The sequence below is a fragment of the Glycine soja genome, chromosome 1 (genome assembly GCF_004193775.1).
Source record: "Glycine soja cultivar W05 chromosome 1, ASM419377v2, whole genome shotgun sequence".
Classification (NCBI taxonomy): Eukaryota; Viridiplantae; Streptophyta; class Magnoliopsida; order Fabales; family Fabaceae; genus Glycine; species Glycine soja.
In genome coordinates, this window is record NC_041002.1 from 44590608 (window position 1) to 44612789 (window position 22182).

A 22182-nucleotide genomic window follows, 5' to 3' on the forward strand; every position below is an offset into this window, starting at 1 on the left:
TTGTTTGCATAAACAAAAAAAAAAGAACAAGATTACTCATTGATCAAGTTAATGTTAATAAACAAAACAAACAACTTAAACTTAATTTAGTCACTATCACTATTTTTCCAACCCTTTCGACTTTTAATAATAATTTTCCAAATTTATTTATGATGCCTGTAGTAGAATGAGATTTCATCACCATGAGAAAAATCACTTTCTTTAAGGAATTTATATCAAGGTTGCACAACATATTTTTCCCCAATTCCAATATCAAGAACGATAACATTCTACTTAACAGAGGGGCCTAATCTTCTAGGGATTGTCATATGTTGATTGCAATCATTTAATGTCTAGTTACATAGCTTGAAAGATTCTCCAAAAGAGGATAAATAATAACCAAAGCTTGAAGCGGAAATGCCCAAAAAACCAATAAATTACTACTAATTAATTGATTGTTACCATCCTCATATGATGCCATAGTGAGAGGTCAGGAAATAATCTTCTGAGAAATCTTAGTGATATCATTCAAAATGATTCCATCTAGTGTAATAGGTTTTGTTTATTGTTTGTTAAGTTACTTTGCAAGCTTTTTTTAATTGCAATATAGACTTAAAATTAAATTCACAAGTGAATTATGAAGAAAGTTAATTAATATTTATAATTAACTAATTACTATGATGGATGCAAAAAGATGGCACAACAGTAATTCTCAATTGCAGGTCATCTAATATTATAATAATAATAATAATTGAAGTGAAAAATCAGACTCATTCTGAAATTTCTTGTGCATGTGCCTGTCGAATCCCCAAAACAAAAAAGACAATTGCGGATTAATATGCAACGAGTGTGCATGAAAAATTAAAATAAAATAAAATTGAAGTGAAAAATCAAGCTTACATGAAAAATTACAATAAAATAAAATTGAAGTAAAAAATCAGCCTTATTCTGGAATTTCTTGTGCATGTACCTGCCGAATCCCCAAAACAAAAAAGACCAGCTAGTAGTGCAACTGAGCATGAAAAATTAAAATAAAATAAAATTAAAGTGAAAAATGAGAGGAACACTTAGTTCTTCAAATCCGAATCACGGGAATATCCTATCACTTAATAATAATAATAATAATAATAATAATAATAATAATAATAATAATAATAATAATAATAATAATAATAATAATAATCCTAGGCAACCACGCTTTGGCTTAGTACATGAACAACTTTATCTTGTAATTAAGATTTCTCAAAATATATTAGTAGCACAGCTGCACACGTAAGCATACATGACTAATTTTATATAGGAGGCATATTTATGACAAAAACAAAAAACCTATACAACCACGAGGGCTTCAAATTGGTTAGCTGGCCTCACTGATCAAACCACATTTCATAAACAAAATACAATAATATTGATTACTGCAGGCTTATAAAAAATATTAAGATAACATTTCATATTGGATTCAACTTCTGCTATATTTTTAATTCCATTACACTATTTAAATTCCCTTTGGTGACATAGTACATTATTTTTGCAAACATAAGGGAACAAATTAAAGCAACGCTTAGAGTCAATAAATCAAGATTCAAGAACCACAATATTTAATTCTATTTTCTAATTTTCCTTTAGCTAAGAAGCCAAGCAAAAGAAAAGGCAGCCTCTTATCACTAATTCTATTATTATGAAGAAGAAGACAACAACTCCATGCCTTAGCTTTGACCTTTTGTAAGTTCTCCCATGCATTAATCTTGGATATATAAAAATGCTGGAATTTCAGAAACTATGTAAAGTTCACGCAAAGATTTATTTGGAATGAGCATGAGACAATAATCATGCAGTATACCTCTACCAGAAAAGAAACATTTAGTCAAAAGAGGAGAAAGAGCTATATATGTAAGACATGGATATAAAAATTGAAACTACTTTGCCAAAAGAGTGACCATGCTTAGAGAAAACTGTTTTGAAAAAATTAAAATACAAAAGGATGGCAAAATCTCATCATTACAAATTTATCATCATAAAAGTGCAGTACATCGGGGTATATCTAAAGCAAATCTTACTTGAAAGCTTGCTCATAACTGAAGAACTGGACAGCAGAATTTGGGACAATTATTAGTACCATTCTTTTTTAACAGCCCATGAAAACCTTAAGTTCACCATATATATTTTAGACCTTGAATTGTTCCATTGTATTTAATTCTATGTAGATTCTGAACCTGTAAATAGCAAAGGCACATCACATGTATGATATTGATACATCCAAGCACAAAAGAAGCAACAAAAAAGGTAGTCTGTCAGATAAATGATCAGTATAATATGTGACTTGTAAAAAGATAGACATCTATACAAAAATTTGTCCTAAATATTTCTGGACTGTTTCTAGATCTGCAGTTAGTAATGCAAGAAATACTTTGAGCAATTTGATTAAAGTAACTAAATCAAGCTTTCCAAGAAAAAAGTCAAAAATTCTAAGATTTAGAATTTTTAAAAACATATTTTTGTGATTTGAAGATTTTTAATGATTAGGTTCAAGGTACGCAAAAAGGTTAGCTGCCAATTAGAAAATTTTGAATTTATGGCAGAGAATCAAAATAACTGGAGCTTAATTTATATGCTAACAAAGGTTAAACAAAGAGCAACGGTAAAGATATAGTAGTTGGTCTTCTACACAATATAAATTTAAATAACAAAAATATGTTGAATGTTCCACTGCCAAGAACAGTAACCAAAACATAATGCTCCCACAGATCGTGCTACTCCCCTCTTCTCCAATTGTATCTTAGCAGTGAAAAGATTCTCAACAGGCTTGGCAAGTAGTTCAAGAAAATGTGTGTCAGACAATAAATCGTTGCTTATATTTTCTGTATTAGCTGAGTTTTTTTTGTTCCCTCCCTTTGCATTTTCATTTGAGATGATCAAGTACCATAGCTCATGGATAAATACCTTGTAAAGAGGAACTTTCAGGACAGTAGCACCAGCTTTTCAGACTGCAAGAGACACTGCCAATATGGCATTTGCTCCAAGCTAAAACAACAAAAAGTTTGCATTAGAATAATTTGAACCACATTCAAAATGCAAATTTCCAAACATAAAGCAAATATTGATTGTAGAATAACAGTTCCATCAGCCTTCTAAATCATAGATGCAGAATTACATGTTACTCTCCATAGCTACATTGTTCAAACACAACCGTTAAAACCAGGAAATACTCATACAAGTGTTTACAAAGCTGGGAGGAACACTTACTTCTTCAAATCCTGTGGTTGCCCTGACCTGCTCATGGTGACAAATTTGAATCACGAGAATATCCTAGGCAACACCCTAACATAGTCATGGTCACTTGACTTGAGTAATAATAATAATAATAATAATAATAATAATAATAATAATTGAAGTGAAAAATTAGACTTACTCTAAAATTTCTTGTGCATGTGCCTGTCGAATCCCCAAAACAAAAAAGACAATTGCGAATCAATACGCAACGAGTGTAACAGAGCATGAAAAATTAAAATAAAATAAAATTGAAGTGAAAAATCAGGCTTGCATGAAAAATTACAATAAAATAAAATTGAAGTGAAAAATCAGGCTTGCATGAAAAATTACAATAAAATAAAATTAAAGTGAAAAATCAGACTTACTCTGAAATTTCTTGTGCATGTACTTGCCGAATCCCCAAAACAAAAAAGACCAGCTAGTGTAACAAAGTATGAAATATTCAAATAAAATAAAATTGAAGTGAAAAATGAGAGGAACACTTACTTCTTTGAATCGTGTGGTTGCTCTGACCTGCTCATGGTGACAAATTTGAATCACGCGAATATCCTAGGCAACACCCTAACATAGTCATGGTCACTTGACTTGAGTAATAATAATAATAATAATAATAATAATAATAATAATAATAATAATAATAATAATAATAATAATAATTGAAGTGAAAAATCAGACCTACTCTGAAATTTCTTGTGCATGTGCCTGTCGAATCCCCAAAACAAAAAAGACAATTGCGGATCAATACGCAGTGAGTGTAACAGAGCATGAAAAATTAAAATAAAATAAAATTGAAGTGAAAAATCAGGCTTGCATGAAAAATTACAATAAAATAAAATTAAAGTGAAAAATCAGACTTACTCTGAAATTTCTTGTGCATGTACTTGCCGAATCCCCAAAACAAAAAAGACCAGCTAGTGTAACAGAGCATGAAATATTCAAATAAAATAAAATTGAAGTGAAAAATGAGAGGAACAGTTACTTCTTTGAATCTCATGGTTGCCCTGACCTGCTCATGGTGACAAATTTGAATCACGCGAATATCCTAGGCAACACCCTAACATAGTCATGGTCACTTGACTTGAGTAATAATAATAATAATAATAATAATAATAATAATAATAATAATAATTGAAGTGAAAAATCAGACTTACTCTAAAATTTCTTGTGCATGTGTCTGCCAAATCCCCAAAACAAAAAAGATAATTGCGAATTAATACGCAGCGAGTGTAACACAGCATGAAAAATTTAAATGAAATAAAATTGAAGTGAAAAATCAGACTTGCTCTGAAATTTCTTGTGCATGTACTTGCCGAATCCCCAAAACAAAAAAAAAAACCAACTAGTGTAACAGAGCATAAAAAATTAAAATAAAATAAAATTGAAGTGAAAAATGAGAGGAACACTTACTTCTTCAAATCCTGTGGTTGCCTTGCTCATGGTGACAAATTTAAATCATGGGAACATCCTAGACAACACCCTAGCATAGTCATGATCACTTGACTTGAGTAATAATAATAATAATCATAATAATAACACGCACAAATACATGGTTGAAAAAAAAACTCACTAATATAGAAGTAAGTGTTCCTCTCATTATTTTGGGTATAACTAAATAATAATAATAATAATAATGCATTATATATAAAATATGTTAGTCTTGCTGGTATAAAGTTGATTTAGATAATTATATTTGATTTTTGAAACCTATAATTGTTTATTTAGCTTATGAGTTTATTGGAATGAGATTGGTTTTTTTAGTGAGACTTCAACGTATTTTTACAGGTTTTGATCTTATAGGTTGATTTTGAGATTAATCGTTAATTAACTTTAGATTTAATAATATTTAAAACAGAGATAGCACAAATATTTTCATTAAATAAGGACTTGAGGAAAGTAGGATGCAAAATGGTGTCAAATAATTACCTTCAAAAGCGAATTTACAGCGGCACACATCTCACTTCTAACAGATTTAGAGTTTTCAATCTCTGCATCAGATACCTCAAATTTTTCATGCAATTGTGCTGAAACACCAGGATGAAGATCAGGTTTTGCCGTGTTCATCCAATCATCATGCTTAAGTCTGAATTCATGCCTGCACAAATAGATTCAAAAAATAGTTACTATATAATTGAAGACTTCCATAGTCACTATATAATTATGCAAATCCACAATGAGGAATAATATTTGAAAACGGAAGTTATGACATGGCTAAGCTGTGGTTAGATCAAACATTAGAAGCAAAGTTGCTGTGTATGTAAAATAATTCCAAAGAAAAGACAATCGACAGATTGAAAAGCGCGGTATTCTTTCCAAACCAATGTTAACAACAATTGAAAATTATGATAGTATTTCCATATCACAAAGAATCTAACTAACCTTTGTAGGAATTGCATAATGTGGGCAAGTAATTTTAATGAGGAAGCTTTCACTTCGCCGTTTGGTTTCTGTCCAAAGCACCCCTTCAAGCTTGGAACTCTAGGACTTAAATAGTCCCCAAGATTTATATGCTTCAATACTTGCCCTGAAGACAATTGATGTTGAACAAAAATTAATGGAGTGCAATTTCATGAATAAAGTAGAAGTTCAAAAAAAGAAGGATCATATTAAAAGAGCAAAAGAAGAAAAAAACACAGAAAATAGACATACTTCTAAACCAATATTTACAAAGAACCAACCTTCATTCTTACAACACCAAGAAATATATTGCAAACAATATTGCCTTTCTCGTTTTTGGTAACCAAACCAAATTCTTATAGCAATAAGCTCAATTTTAAAAATGATATATTTTCAAGAGAGTAAGCAAAAAAAAAAAAGAAAGATTCATGGCAAGTTCATATCTATCAAGGCATAACAATCTCAACATATGCAATGAGCTTAAACACATTTAGAATGTTTACACATACATATAGTAATTTTCTTGGTAACACCCTCAAGTTTCCTTTTTCACACTTGACCACCTTTTAACATTAGCATCAAGAGCTTCTGCTACCCTGTGCATCATTTCTATTGTTCATCCGATCAGCCTATAACAACCACACTGAAAAACATTATGAGGAATTAACACAAAAATGTGATATCCTCCCCAAGTGAATCATGGATAAAGAAGATAAAAGTGACACATGAATATCAGCCAGGAAAAATTAAACCTCTGTTGTGCCAACAAACAGGAACAGAGGAAAAGCAAGCATGCATAAATATCCAACACCATCACTGGAAAAGGATTATCTTACTCTTGTTACAACCAAATGGAACACCTAACAAAATGCAAACTGAAAGACAAAGCGAGCTTAGCAAAGCCAGCAAAGAAGCAAAAACAAATTCGGAAAAATAGCCAAAAAAAGGCACACTCAACAATAACAAAACATCAATCAACCGCAAGTCTCCGAACAACAAATATAAGAAGTGAAACACAAGCATGCATAATTGACATTCACATCCAATTGGATGATACTATATCATACCGATATTGTCAAGATGGAAAATTGACATTCACATTCAGATTAAGATGTCAAAAGGAGAATGCTTGCACATATATCTAATCTAGCTTCCTACAACAACAATACACTTTATGATTTAAAATGTAAAATTGCAGTATGATATAAACAATATAAATAGCAGCATACTTTTGGAGGCTCCAATAATTGTGTCCTTAGTTTTGCTATTTTTAATAATAATAATAATAATAATAATAATAATAATAATTAAACAAAACAAAAAATAACAGAAACTAAGAGAGGGTAGAAAGAAGACATGTGCTTGTTTAAAACTTCATTTTTTTTGCCCCACTCAACAAACCAATAATTTATTTTCTACCTCTTTGGATTTTGCATGCTAATACTATCATAAGCAGTTTTAGAGTGAGCAGAGGAAGTGTATGGCACCTATTCAAAATAAATAAGATTTATAATCAATGTCCAATTTGTGAAAAAAGTGTATGACACCTATTCAAAATAAATAAGATTTATAATCAAATTGTGACACAAAGGCACTGAATACCAAATAGGAATTGTTACTACTTTGTAATGCAATTTATAAAAGAAGCATTAGTTGATGACTTCAATTACCTGGTGATATTATGCAAAATGATATCAAAGTACCAACTGCACCAAAGAGAATTATAGTCATAAAATTACAGGAAAATTGCTTCTTCTTCACCTGGAACCTGGAATGGTTAAAGAATAAATTGAAATTGAAGTCATTCTAAGAGAAGCAACACAATCATTCAATTAAGTTCATTCTGATTGAAGTATCAGTTCGGCGAATACAACTATTGATTTTCCTAAATTGTTTGAATCATTGTTTCCAACAAATCATAATGTAACTTAAATTATGCAGTTCAACATGTGAATGAAAGCTGAATAAGGAAAATAATTAAAAAAAAAGCAAGAGTAGTGAACTAACCCGACATTGAAGATGATGGGTGGAAGAAAGTAAATGAAGAAAAGATCTTCAATGAAGACAGGTATATGAAAGCTTTTTTCTCCAGTAGGACATCTTTGGGGGACTACAAAATAGACCAACATGAACAATATCAGTAATAATCTCAAGTTGCCAAAGCCAAACAAATATTACTTAAAAGAACATATTATCAATACTCTAAAATCTAAAAATTACTTCAGGGGTCAATCGAGAATAGAGCACGACAACAAATTAAATGGGCAATCAATCCACTTAAGGAGAAAATTATTTTTTAAATAGGGATCTATAACAATATTAGTGATCATGTTATTGGCAGAGACAAAAACATAACTATGAAAGATGATATTATGTGATACAACAATAATGAAAAATGGAAGATATTGACTAACATTTTAAGGAGAATGATTGTAAAAAACAAAATAAAATTAAGGAGAATGGAGTGTCTAAAAAAGATAATGATATCAAAGTACCAACTGCAAAGAAAATTATAGTCATATAAGTGCAGGAAAATTGTTTCTTCTTCACCTGGAACTTGGAATAGTTAAAGAATAAATTGAAATTGAAGTCAGTCTAAGAGAAGCAGACACAGTCATTCAATTAAATGCATTCTGATTGAAGTATCAGTTCAACGAATACAACTATTGATTTCCCTAAACTATTGGAATCATTGCTTCCACCAAATCATAATGCAACTTAAATTATGCAGTTCAACATGTAAATGAAAGTTGAATAAGGAAAATAATAAAAAAGAAGCTAGAGTAGTGAACTAACCCGGAATTGAAGATGATGGGTGGAAGAAGGTAAATGAAGAAAAGATCTTCAATGAAGACAAGTATATGGGAGTTTTTTCCTCTAGTAGAACATCTTTGGGAGACTACAAAATAGACCAACATGAACAATATCACTAATAATCTCAAGCGGCCAAAGTCAAACAAATATTACTTAAAATAACATATTATCAGTACTCTAAAATCTAAAAATTACTTCAGGGGTCAATCTAGAACATAGGACAACAACAAATTAAATGGATAATCAATCCACTTCAGGAGAAAATTATTGTTTAAATAGAAATCTATAACAATATTAGCGATCATGTTATTGACAAGAGACAAAAACATAACTATGAAAGATGATATTATGTGATAAAGCAATAATGAAAAATGAAAGATATTGACTAACATTTTAAGGAGAATGATTGTAGAAAACAAAATAAAATTAAGGAGGATGGAGTGTCTAAAAATCATGATTGTTAAAAAATAATAAATCCGAGACGGGGAATATATCACCCAAGAAAAAGAAAAGAGAGATATTATTGAAAAAGAAGTAAAGCATGCATAGTTCCATTCTTAAATACCATATCAGACAGGATCAATGTGACAACCGGGAAAAATAACTATTAGTTAAGAAGAAAACATTCATAAGAACAAACAAAATTAAAACATTGCTAATAGAGACAAATAGTAATGAAAAAAACATGCATAATAGCCAAAGGGAAAAAAATGTCCTGCTAGATGCTTCTTCGTCGATAGCCTGGTAAGCGAGAAAATAAAAAAGGAATAAAAAACAAACCGGAAAAATTAGTAAGCAAAAATAACTATTAGTTAAGAAGAAAACATGCATAAAAACAAACAAAATTAAAACCTTGCAAATAGAGACAAACAGTACCGAAACAAACATGCACAACAGTAAAATGGAAAATAACTTGCCTGCAGTCTTAAATACCATATCAGACTACAGGCAAGATCAATGCCACAACTGGAAAAAATAACTATTAGTTAAGGAGAAAACATGCATAACAACAAAAATAAAATAAAATCTTGCATATAAAAATAAATAATAATAAAACAAACATGCATGACAGCAAAAGGGGAAAAAACTTGCCTGTTGGATGCTTCTTAGGCGATAGCCCAAGAAAATAAAAAAGAACCAAAGACAGAGATGAAAAATCAGTAAGAAAAAATAACTATTATTAAGAAGAAAACATGCATAACAACAAACAGAATTAAAACCTTGCAAATAGAGACAAATAGTACCGAAACAAACATGCATAACAACAAAAGCGAAAAAACTCATCAGATGGTAAATTGGTAATCTTAAGCGCACTAATACAATCAAAGGCATAAAGAGAAAAGGACTATGAAAACTACATAACAGAAATGAAACCTGTGTAATGAAAACACATTATCAGTGCAAATTAAAAAATTTACCACAAATAATAAATCCGAGACAGGCAATATATCAGCCAAAAAAAGAAAAGAAAAGAGAGATATTATTGAAAAAGTAAAGCATGCATAGTTCCATTGTTAAATACCATATTAGGTAGCCAAGATCAATGTCACAACCGGGAAAAATAAGTATTAGTTAAGAAAAAAACATGCATAACAACAAACAAAATTAGAACCTTGCAAATAGAAACAAACAGTAATGAAACAAACATGCATAACAACAAAAGGGAAAAAAATTAGTCTACTGAATGTTTCTTCGTCGATAGCCTGGGAGAATAAAAAGGAACCAAAAACAGAGTTGAAAAATCAGTAAGAAAAAATAACTATTATTAAGAAAAAAAACATGCATAACAACAAACAAAAATAAAACCTTACAAATAGAAACAAATAGTAATAAAACAAACATGCATGACAACAAAAGGGGAAAGAACTTGCTTGCTGGATGTTTCTTCGTCGATAGCCCGGGAAAATAAAAAAGAACCAAAGAAAGAGATGAAAAATCAGTAAGAAAAAATAACTATTATTAAGAAGAAAACATGCATAACAACAAATAAAATTAAAATCTTGCAAATAGAGATAAATAGTACCGGAACAAACATGCACAATAGCAAAAGGGAAAAAAACTTGTGTGCAGGAAGCTTCTTCATTGTTAGCCTGGTAAGTGGGAAGATAAAAATGGAACCAAAAACAAAGTAGAAAAATGAGCAAGAAAAAAATAACTATCAATTAAGAAGAAAACATGCTTAACAACAAAAATTCTCAAGAAATCGGATAAAAATCAGACCAACAACAATATCTTCTAAAGCATCCAATATCAGCAAGTTTGGAAGAAAGCTTTGTGCGATGTCTATCCATCATTAAGCGGAAAAATCTGGCAAAAATGGTGATTTAAGCCCGATTGAGACTACCTCCTTCATAAGCACTTGTAAGAGAAGAAAATAAGAAAGTAAAATGAATAAAACTCCTCCCATAAGTTAGATGAGACAACTTTTATAAGAGTTAAGTACATAAGTTGATCCAAACAGGGTTTTAGGGGCACTTCAAATAGGCTCAACAAAACTAAATGCAACAGCTCACAAAAAGCACCAATGTAGAGATAATAATGGAAGCGTATCTCATCAGAACATGTAGAGATAATAATGTATAATGCACAAACAGCACCAAGAAACCTGTAATTAAAAACCATCAAAACCCAATTAATTCTAAAGAAATCGGATAAAAGTTAGACCATCAATAAAATTATAAAAAAGGGAAGAAAAAGTCAAAACTTTTCCATTCAACAAAAAATGGACAACAGCAAAAGGACCAAAAACACAGGAAAACGAAAACTTAACATGCATCAGAACAAAAAGAAAACATGCATGAGAAGAACAACAGGAAAAGAAAAGAAAAACCTCGTTTGCCATTGAAAAAATGCACAGCAACAAAACCAAGCACGACGGGAAGCAAAAGTCAAAATTTTTCCACTCAACAAAAAATGAACAACAACATAACAAAAAATAATTATTATTAAGAAAACATGCATAACAAAAAAAAAATTAAGACCTTGCAAATAGAGACAAATAATACCAAAACAAGTATGCAAACAGGAAAAGGGAAAAAAACTTGCTTGCAGGATGCTTTTTCGTCGATAGCCTGGTAAGCGGAAAGATTAAAAAGGAACCAAAAACAAAGTAGAAAAATCAGTAAGAAAAAAATAACTATTAGTTAAGAAGAAAACATGCATAACAACAAAAACTCAACGGAAAACCAAAGCAAAAACTGGAAGTGAAGATGGAAGAGACGAACCACAAAAATGGAGAAGAAAGAAAGCACGGAGGAAACCTCGTGTAGCAAACAAAAAATGGAAAACCTCAGCAAGGGGAAAACTCAACGGCAAGTGAAGCTGGAAGAAACGGACCACAAAAATGAAGAAAAAAAGCAAATGGGAGAAGGTGAGGAAATGACGAAACGCAGTTCAGAGGAAACAACGAGAGAAGGCTGGAGAAGGAGGCATGTGGAGCAACCAAAGCTTGAAGCGGGTTGTGGCTGGTTGTGTTCGAATCGGAAGAGAAGAGAAGAAAATAGAAGAAAGAAAGGAAGAGGCACGTGAGAAATAAAGAGAGAAATGGAATTAGGCATAGAAGAAGAAAGAAAGGAAGAGGCACGGGAGAAATGAACAGTTGTAGGGTCACATGTCAATCTTAGAAAATTTACAAAATTCCAATTCTGTTAACTGCAGGGGGACACGTGTCACCACCTGGAGCATGGGCGCAATAGGCATTTCCATATACATCTCATTTATAAGACTTAGTATAGATATATTCTATAATTGTTTGGGGATCGATTGCAATTCAATGTGATTGGATTACTGCCTGGGAAGTTTTCTATTAGCATTGGCAGAAACATTTTTGTTACTTACTTGTCGGCATGTTGTAATACATATATATTTGTGACACCCTCTACCCCTCACATATATATATATATACTAATAAAGGAATAAAAATTCAAATAATAATTAAAAGTATTTTTAAAACATTTTTAAATACAAGTCTTTCAAAGGGGTAAAAGGCTCACATTCACTTTCTTCTACATCATATTCAAACTTATCCAAATAAATAATAAAGTCATCTAGGCTCAAACAAAGCTGTTTAAGACTTCATACAGTTAATATAAAACCCTATACCCCAATTGTCATATCATATTAGAACATTGTGTCTCGACGTCCTTCAACACAAGGTTTCTTAAAGCACTTCACCTAGTCATTTGTTCCCCCGAACACAAAGTTCAAGATCATCACAGGATCCAAACACAAACAACACATAGGGAGTGAGTTATCACATTCCTAACTAATAGAGAAGCAAGACAACTAGATATACATATCATATAAAGAAAATAAAACTTACTTAAATATAACTCACATAATTCCACCACTTTGTCATTCAAAATTTACCTTTCAATCATCAATCACATTATACAAGAATCACACACTCCGATCAAGACATAATAACACATCAATTTCATAATAAACAATTAGCAAGCGTATGCAACAGTTATGCTAAGACTCAATCCTATATGCAATGTGGTACCATGTCAGTGAAAAACCACCCTGGGACGCTTAGGAGTACATAACAAGACGCACTACACAATGGGTTTGTCAGGTCACTCTCACTAAGTAAGATCATAGGGAGACCAGTTAGGGTCACGATGTTTTGCGAGAATGCTCCAACCATATGGGATCAACATAGGCTTAAAGGAGCACTCAAACCCGGTGACCCCCAAGACCTACACTCCAAAGAGTCCTTCAAGGCCTCTCCCTCCTGATTCAGGTCCAACCCCTAAAATAATTTTGCATGCAGACATTGCTCATGAATTATACAATACCCACGACCTCATACTCGTGTTTTAAACACGTTTAACACAATTGCGCTACGATTTAACACTGGTTCCTAAATAGGAAACTTACATTTTCTCTTTAACACCGGTTCCTAATTAGGAACCTACATTTTCTCTTTAACATTGCGCATCAACGCTTTTCTCAAGATAACAATGGTCGGGTTATTGTACGATTCATAGCTTACAACACAAGTAATGTCACATCAAGTGTTAACTACACACTTATTCACAACCAAAACGCATTCACAACTTTACATCTCATAGTGTCACAATCCACCATCACATGTTTACACGTATCTCACAAATTAACACATGTTCAACTTTACACTTATACTCAATCTCAATAACAATATTATAATCTCAAAGCAACATGTTATTTCACAATTCATCACATATTCCATTTATAAACACTGCTCATGAATTACACAATACCACGACCTCACACTCATGTTTCAAACAAGTTTAACACATTGCGCTACAATTTAACACTAGTTCCTAACTAGGAACCTATACTTTCTCTTTAACACTGTACATAAACACTGGTCGAGTTATTGTATAATTCACAGCTCACAATATCATTATTGTAACATCAAGTGTTAAACACATCCACTTATTCACAACCAAATATCACACCCACAATTTAACATCTCATAACATTCTTAATGATATTCATAAGGTACAACATACACATGTTCATCAAATCTAACCATAATATTCTCAAACTCCAACACTTAATAATTTTTGGAATCATACTATAACAACTCTACAATATTATTTACATAAAATATTAATATAAACAAATATATAACTAATTCTATATATATAAACTAGCATACGCATATTGGATCACGAATTTCAAAGTAAGCTTAATTCAATGCACGAATTCTAAATAATTATATGAACACTTTGGTCAATTTCAATTATGATATTAATTTTAAACTATATAAAAAAAACCTAAAAAGCATGAAAAAGAGAAAATACAAAATCAATATCTTACTCTAAATTTCTCCTTACTTTATTTCATCAATTCATACTAATTAGAAAAATGCTCAATTTATAGGGTTCACACTCAACATAATAGCATATCAATTTCACAACAATTGGTTTGTCAAACATATATAATTCACAATTATAATTATAAGGATAAAATAAAAAATGACGGAAACACCCCAAAACCCATTCCAATTGATACTCTAAGGATCCCTACACTTGTTCTCACTAATCTCCAATTGTGAATAACTCATCCCTTACCTCGATGTAGTCTCTCAAACATTCTCCATTATCAATTGTGGTGTTTTTGGTGCTCTCTAGAGCTCCTCCCCCGGTTGTTCTGTTAGGATTCCCAACGCTAGGGAGGATGAGAAGGGATTGAAGTCTCCATTCTGTACTGCTTCGTATGATTCATCTTTCTCTCTCCATAGACATTACTTTGCAAAACCCAACGGTGAAGACGTGCGTATATGACTCTCGAACAAAATATCAAAAGTTCACTACAATCCAACGGTTAACGAGTCCGGGATTGTAGTTTTACCGAAATAATTTTGGGTTTCTATGGGAAAGGAAAAAGCTACGATGCGAAAGGTATTTCTCTCACCTCCGACATTATTTCAAAATTCCCAATGGTAAGAATGCTCGGAATTGAGTTGCGAACCTGGTGCTTAAATTTCACGAGGATCTGATGGTGAATGAGTCTGAGATCTTCGTTTTTCTGAGACAGGTTTGGTGGTCTGCAAAAAAGAAAAGAGTTGTGAGAGGAGAAGGGGAAAACAAAAATGAGGGAAAGAAGAGACACCGTCAGTGTGAAAATTGACCTAACGCTATTTATAGTTAGGTTTAATCTATTTATTTATTTATTATTTTATAAAAACAAACTCTATTTTATTCTCTATCAAACAAATAAATAAAATACCTCTTTTATTTTCTCTCAAATCATTATTTTAATTAATAATTATATCTCCTTATTTATTTATTTATTTATTTATAAAATCTCATCATTTTTCTAAAACTCTATTCATTTATAAATAATAATTCTTTTTAAATTAGCTTACGAAAAAATGGAATGCATGTCCACCAATCAAAGTTGAGTGTAACTAAGAGAATACTCTTTTACTATGCTTAAAAATCCATGGTTTGAATATCTTTACTAGAAAAGGTGCTCATATTTACCATCGTCCCATGACTTGGTACAAGTATGGCCCACAAGGCTACCTAAGAAGACGAGTCAAAGTCCTAGAATTTTGAAAATGCTTCCTAGGACTCAACTATAACTTTCATGGACACAGATAAAATTGTCATTCCCGCCCGCAAATGAGTTGGTTGGTTAAACTTATAAATACCTCAGTTTCAATGTACGAGGTACGTAATCAATTCAATTTTGTACCTTTTGACTCCTCCTTTTTGGTGACTTGAACAGCTGAGTCCTTGCAGTTGATACTACCTGATGTCTCTTGAGTTTCAAGTTTTGTACATCATTCCTAATGAGGTGAATTCTACATAGTTTGACTCTATAGAAGACTTAAATTTTTGAAGGAAGACGTTCTTTTAGAAAATTGTTTAAAATGTGGGTTAGATTTTATATGCAATTATGTGATCAAAAGAGAAGTCTGTTTTTTTTGGATTTAAAACCTTCAATTATGTGATCAAATATTCCAGTGTCTCATTTATTGAGAGGGAAAAATTCTTATGCAAGAAGAGTGCTCTTCAAAGAAGGATGATTGTTGTTGACAATTCCACCCAGTAAAGACCAAACACTATCACTCCATCACCATTTTATATGCATTTCTTCAAACGGTACATAACTTTTTCCCAACAGATAGACCTTCGCAAATTAAGATGCTGTTGCAACACATTAACTCCACTTTAGACGTTCGAAGTGAAAGATGTGCTTCCGCACATGGTATACATGGATGCAGTAGAGGAATGCAGCTAATGTGACTTCCAGGAATGAACAAACTTAACTTCCAGAAGTCCTAAATTCAAACAGATAAAAAGAAACATGATCAACACAATTGTGATTTTGATTAGCATTAGATTCAAAGCAACATCTTTTGATAACAACAACAAAAGCCTTGTTTCACTACGTGAAGTCAGCTATATGACCGCGCAATGCTACCCAGTTTGGTTACAGACCAAATCTTCAAATGTAATCTTTAGAGGTCGGCTACAATAGCCATCTTTTGACAGTTGATAAATTGTTTTCATGAAGTATACACTATGGAGATTTTACGAAGAAAAAAATTATAGGCAAAGTAGTATTGTGAATCATTTTTGTAATGCTGTTGGAAGAGATAAAGTTTGTTTGGAAGCTGAGAATTGATAGGAATGTGCTGCTACACATCCATGAATTTTCAACCAAAAGCATTAATGTCAATGAACTTGGCAGATATAGGTTGTTTTAGCCTTGCCATTGCTAAGCATACATTTATCTGTGGAGCAGTGACCGATTAGTAAACAATAGCTCACTGAGGATAGAATGTTTTAAGGAGGCACTCAGTAAAGGAGATCATGAGTGTTGGGTTGTGGTTTCTCCATCAGAAAAATGATTATATTCTTCTGCATCTTTATATGGTGCAAAAGAAAGCTTGGTAGTGTTCCAACTTCCAATAATGGAGAACCGACAAATTTGTTGTCTAAAGAGTAGGTTTTCAACTGTAATAATTTGATTAACTAGGGGTGCCTTTGTTAGATCTAATATGATGTTGGTGAAATTAGAGAATTCTCTGTCAGAAGTTGAAAACTGATTAGTAGCAAGAATAACAAAAAAAAAAATTACACATTTTGGTTGGACATGAATGTTTTAAAACTCACCCGCGGATTAGATATTATGATTCCCATAACATAGGCCAATAAATCCATCAAAGATTGAAGTGAGTTCTGTACACCCCCAACAATCAAACGATCAGATTCAGGAACAAGATCCTATATCAAAGAATGAATAGAAGAAAAGTCAGGTCAAGATGATTATTAAGAGAACTTCAGTGATTGATCATAGACATCAAAATATTGATTTTACAATTGTTAAAAAAATTATATAGAAAATTTTTAAATAACTTCAGATAATAAGGGCTATTTCTTGCCTGCATTTGTTGAAGCACGGACAAATCAAACATCCACAATCCAAGCCGATATATGGCTACACTTCCCATCAGAATATATGATGAAAGAAAGCCACTTTGGCCATATTCCAGCTACACATGGAAGGAGGCAAGTCCACTACATGCACCAAATACATAATCAAGGACAACAAAGATTATGTGCCAAGTATTATCAGCAATATGTCTTGTATACTAGTTCGGAAAAGAAGCAAAATTAAAGATTTGACTAGCACTCAGAACATGCCATTCATACAGAACCATTACTAACTACTAAGTTTATACCTGTGACCATATAGACCAAAGTCCAGTTCTAATAGTTGATATTTGAGACTGTAGCACAGGATATACAACTGTTGCAGCAATTTCAATTCCGGCACTTATTCCTCTTGCTATTCCAATAACATGCAGGTATTCCTTCCCATTCTAAGGTGGCTATCATCAAAGTTCCAAAGCTGAAGCAAGTAAATGGAATTTCATTAATGACTCTTAAGTAATGGAAGACATGTTTCTCAAAATGTGTTTTAGAATAAAATTTTCTGAATGACTTTGTCCAATGACTATAATATACTCCACAGACATTATAATTAATTTGGAACTTTTTAAGAGAAAACTTTAACTCCACAAAACTTGTATGTACAAAGAATAGTTTTGATTAATGGACAAGCATCTAAAGATGTAAAAATGAAAATGTCAAGGAAATTCCTTTGTTTTTTCTTTTTTTTTCATATAATATTTAATGGCTAATTGCTATACTTGTTTATAAGCTTTTTCACCTGAGTACAGTGAAAAATAGCAAAGCCAGAGCTAGTCCAGGAAGGGCAACTTCTTCTTTTAAATAAACTTTTCATGCAACAATATATATAAGGGGTGTTTGGTTTGGCTATTTTTTGTTTTTATTTTTACTGAAAATAGAAAATGGTGATAGAAATGCGTTTGGTTGGATTTTTAAAAACATTTTCAGTGAAAATATTTTTTCAAACGAACCAAAATCTGGAAACAATAAAATCTCGTTTTCAGTTGAAACTAGGAACCTCATTTTGGATAAAATGAAAACGCAATGGTAAGAAATATAATTTTAAGCAAATCTAAAAATATGTTTTCTTTTGAAAACGCATTTTCAGTTTTTATTTCTTAAAAGAAGAAAAAATGAAATCAAACAAAACATGTTTTCAGAATTTTAATATTTTGAAAATGAAAACAATTTTCAGAAAATAAAAATAAAAAATAAAAATAGAAAATGAAAATGCAAACCAAACAGGAATTTCTGAAATCTTCTCAGAAAGTTTTTTACTGCATTTTCTATCTGCCAATTCCGAGCCACCATCAGTACCAGATAGCAAGCTATCTTCCTCCAAAGTTTGATTGTTCCTTTGTTGGTCACTTTGTGAAGGTCTTTCCATCCTCCTCTGGCTACTTAGGCCCAAAGCTGGAATCCCTTTATATACAGATGTGAAAAGCCAATACTCCACCCAAACAGACACAGTATTCCACAGTGCTAAAGTTAGAGCAGATGCTTTTAGCGATACAAAGCTTATTATAAACCCAGTAACAACAGGAGCAAGAAGCTTGCAAGTTAGATCAATGCGTCTTGTAACTGAATTCATCTTTGTCAGCAATTCTGGGGGGTTTACCTTCAGTTATAACTAGCAACCTGGACAATAGAAACCAGAATAATTCTTTACAAAATATTTCTTCTACACTTAACTAAGCATCCACATAATTCAGTTAAATTGAAAACATGATATTACGAAATATCAGCAAAGCCATTACATTCTGAAGAGAGCAAATACAAGTGTTAATCATGCTTTGAAATGCCATTTTTCCTTTATTGTCCACAATTAAACTACTAGAAAACCAAGCAAAACTTGAATAATTTATCTGAGTTGTAAACCTTGAGAGATAGTAAAGATAACAACTAATTTTACCATTCTCTTTGAATCAAGATTGCACCGGCAAGAGTTGAAAGTACACCAATGCCACCACAGATGTTGATGGTCTACACCAGCAATATGAAAGCTGGGAAATTTGTAAACTTCAAAGACTGAGTTGACAAGTAAGCAATTACAGTGGCCCCGGCAATAACAAAAGAGAGATTTTGTGTCACCAACCACAACTTCAAAACCTGCCAATAAAGTATTCTGACAAATTTACTTCATCAAAGGCACCTTGACCTTCATAATCAAAGAATTAAGAAGCAAACTTAAATAACTAAAGCTACCCTTGTCAGATATTGCTATATAATTCTTATCTTTGAATTTTGATCATGTCTCATCCTTTAGATAATTCTTGAAAAGATTTTTGCATTTCAGAAGCATGTGCTGGTAGAATCTAACGACTTAAGTTCTAGTCAAAAGAATGTGTTAGGATAGCGGGATTCCAAGAACAGCAGGAACTACTGGGTTAAGCAAAGAATTACACAGTACATCTTGACCAAAATCTTAAGGCATTAGGCTTATATGCCTTGCCACTTATATAGTCCTCACTTTAACTATTTCTTTCCAGTTTCCATTATAGGACTTATTAATTCACACCTCAGTTACTTGAATTTGCAACTCTGATGATGAAACCATGAAAGTAAAGGGGAAAAAAGAGAGGCCAAGCACAAAAGTAGCCTGTCAATACTGGACTAATAATTTCTATGAAGACAAGTAGAATATGAATGATTTTAAGCTTTCTTTTAGCTTCGTGGACTTACTAGTTACAAGGGAAATTTTGCATTTCATTCTCACTGTTTGAGGAACTTTTTATTTCAGTTAAAATTTGTCAAAGATCTATACTTGACAGTGCACAAGTGGAAGATAATTTAGTCTAAAGATGTTTGTGTATTCTCCTACAGAAAGGACAGCAAAGCTTTACAGGTCATAACTGAAGTATTAGTAGTCCTTACATAAAAAGCAGATATGATGATTAATAATACTTGGGGCTCACCTTCACATAAGACAACTTATCAACCCATCTTCCAATTATGGGATCAAACAGTGCAGTGGAGGCAGATTCAATGGTACCATATATTGCTGCATAGAGCAAAGAGTCTGGCCAAATGTTGATCATATATAAACCAACAGAGAATTCCCACATCCTGCAAACGCATGCTCATTGAATTTAACTAGTACAAAACAAACCAATGGAAACAAAATAGTGCAACGCATTCACTGATGTAGAATCAAAGAAGATATCAAGAAATTTATAATAATTCACCTACCTTGCTCAACATGTAACATCCCTTTTCTCGTAAAATAAAAAAAAATATTTAAAAATTAAGAGAATTTTTAGAAATTAAATAAACCAAAGAAAATAAATTGCTAATTAAAATAAGGGTTTCATAGTATTAGAAAATAGAGTAAAATGACGTTTTAGAAAATAATTGGATGTTTTAATTGGTTATTTATTTAATCAAAGAGTAAAATAGAGTTTCTTTTTATAAAATAAAAATAAATAGAGTAAATAATAGACTCAGACCACTCTAGTCATAAATTGAGACATATTAAGTCATTTTTTACATCTACGATATGTTTTTACGTCCTCTCTTCCTCTTTCAAAATTCTGTCTTTTTTCGCATACATTCAAACCTGTCCGAGTAAAACTACGATCTCGAACTCGTTAACCGTTGGATAGTCCTGAATTTTAAACACCGCTTTTGGAACTCATTTTCACACATTCTCATCGTTGATATTTACGAAATAATATAGACATAGATATGCCCCTCGCAGAGAGACAATGAATTTGAAACTTCAATCTCTTCTCCTTGTTTTTAACGCTTGGAAACCCTAACAGAGCAACTAGTGGAAGTGCTTGAGGAATCTTAGGGAACCGCTAGAGATGTTGTTATCTCCGCCAAACTACACATGTGACCCGCTTAGATGTAAGAGATGAGTTTATCGCAATTGAGATTAGAGTGAACATGTGTAGGGATCCTTAGAGGATCAAATTGGGGTTAATTTTGGGGTGTTTTATGCATTTTAATTTTACTTGTACAATGATAACTATGAATTGCTCATGTTTGACGGGTCAATTGATGTCCTGATACAAATTGAATGGTTTAATTGAGTGTTTGGCTTTGAATGTTAGAAACCTAGAAATTTGAGAATTCTTGATTCTTGCATGTTTTCTCGAAATTGATTGAGGGTTTTACATCCCATGATGTGATCACATGCTATGTGCTATTCGTTTTGAATTTGGGTGTGCTTTGAGGTCTGAATTGTATCTCTTTTGCTTCATGAAATAGAGGTTTTTTGTTAAGCACGACCATGCTTGATGAAAGCATGCCCGTGCTTAGTGAAAATCAGTTGTTTTAAGCCTGTGTTATTTTTTTGACAACGTAAGTTAACTTGTAGCCTAAAAATGACTAATAAAATGATTGAATTATGTTTTGTGATCTTCATGAACATTGTATCCTTAGATGTTAGCTAACAAATGTCATTGGTTTCACCCAATTCGAAGTTGTATAGCCATCTAGAGAGCCAAATTACTAAGCAAATGTCAAGTTATCAGGATTAAGCAATGATCCAATATTTACCTTAGGTTTAGATAGTTAATGGTCAAACCGGTTTTTGTGATCAACATAAGAGTTGTAGATAATTGTCTTAGATTTCAAACAAGATAAGTGTGAACTTAATAGGATTAGTACATCCCCTGTCATTGTGATTTTACTCTACAAAGGTCATTGTAATGTAGGAGGATATGTAAGGATATACTTGTATGTGTGGTTGCTATTAACTAAATGAATAAGTGAATGGTTATATGCCTTAAATGTTGGAATATTGATATTTTATGATGTGTGTGTGTGTGTATGTGTGTGTGTGTGTTAGTGAGAATGTGTG

General features: G+C 32.0%; 1 long non-coding RNA gene and 1 pseudogene across 1 annotated transcript; both read right to left on the bottom strand.

The window, feature by feature from the left end:
* Positions 1 to 5300: 5300 nt before the first annotated feature.
* LOC114405245 lies at positions 5301 to 5745 on the bottom strand. Its single transcript, XR_003665176.1, has 2 exons — positions 5626 to 5745; positions 5301 to 5341 (listed from the first exon to the last, which is right to left on the bottom strand). It is a non-coding gene; the product is annotated as an uncharacterized LOC114405245 (long non-coding RNA).
* Positions 5746 to 16116: 10371 nt separating this feature from the next.
* On the bottom strand, positions 16117 to 20583 carry LOC114381757 (annotated as a pseudogene).
* Between the last annotated feature and the right edge of the window lie 1599 nt (positions 20584 to 22182).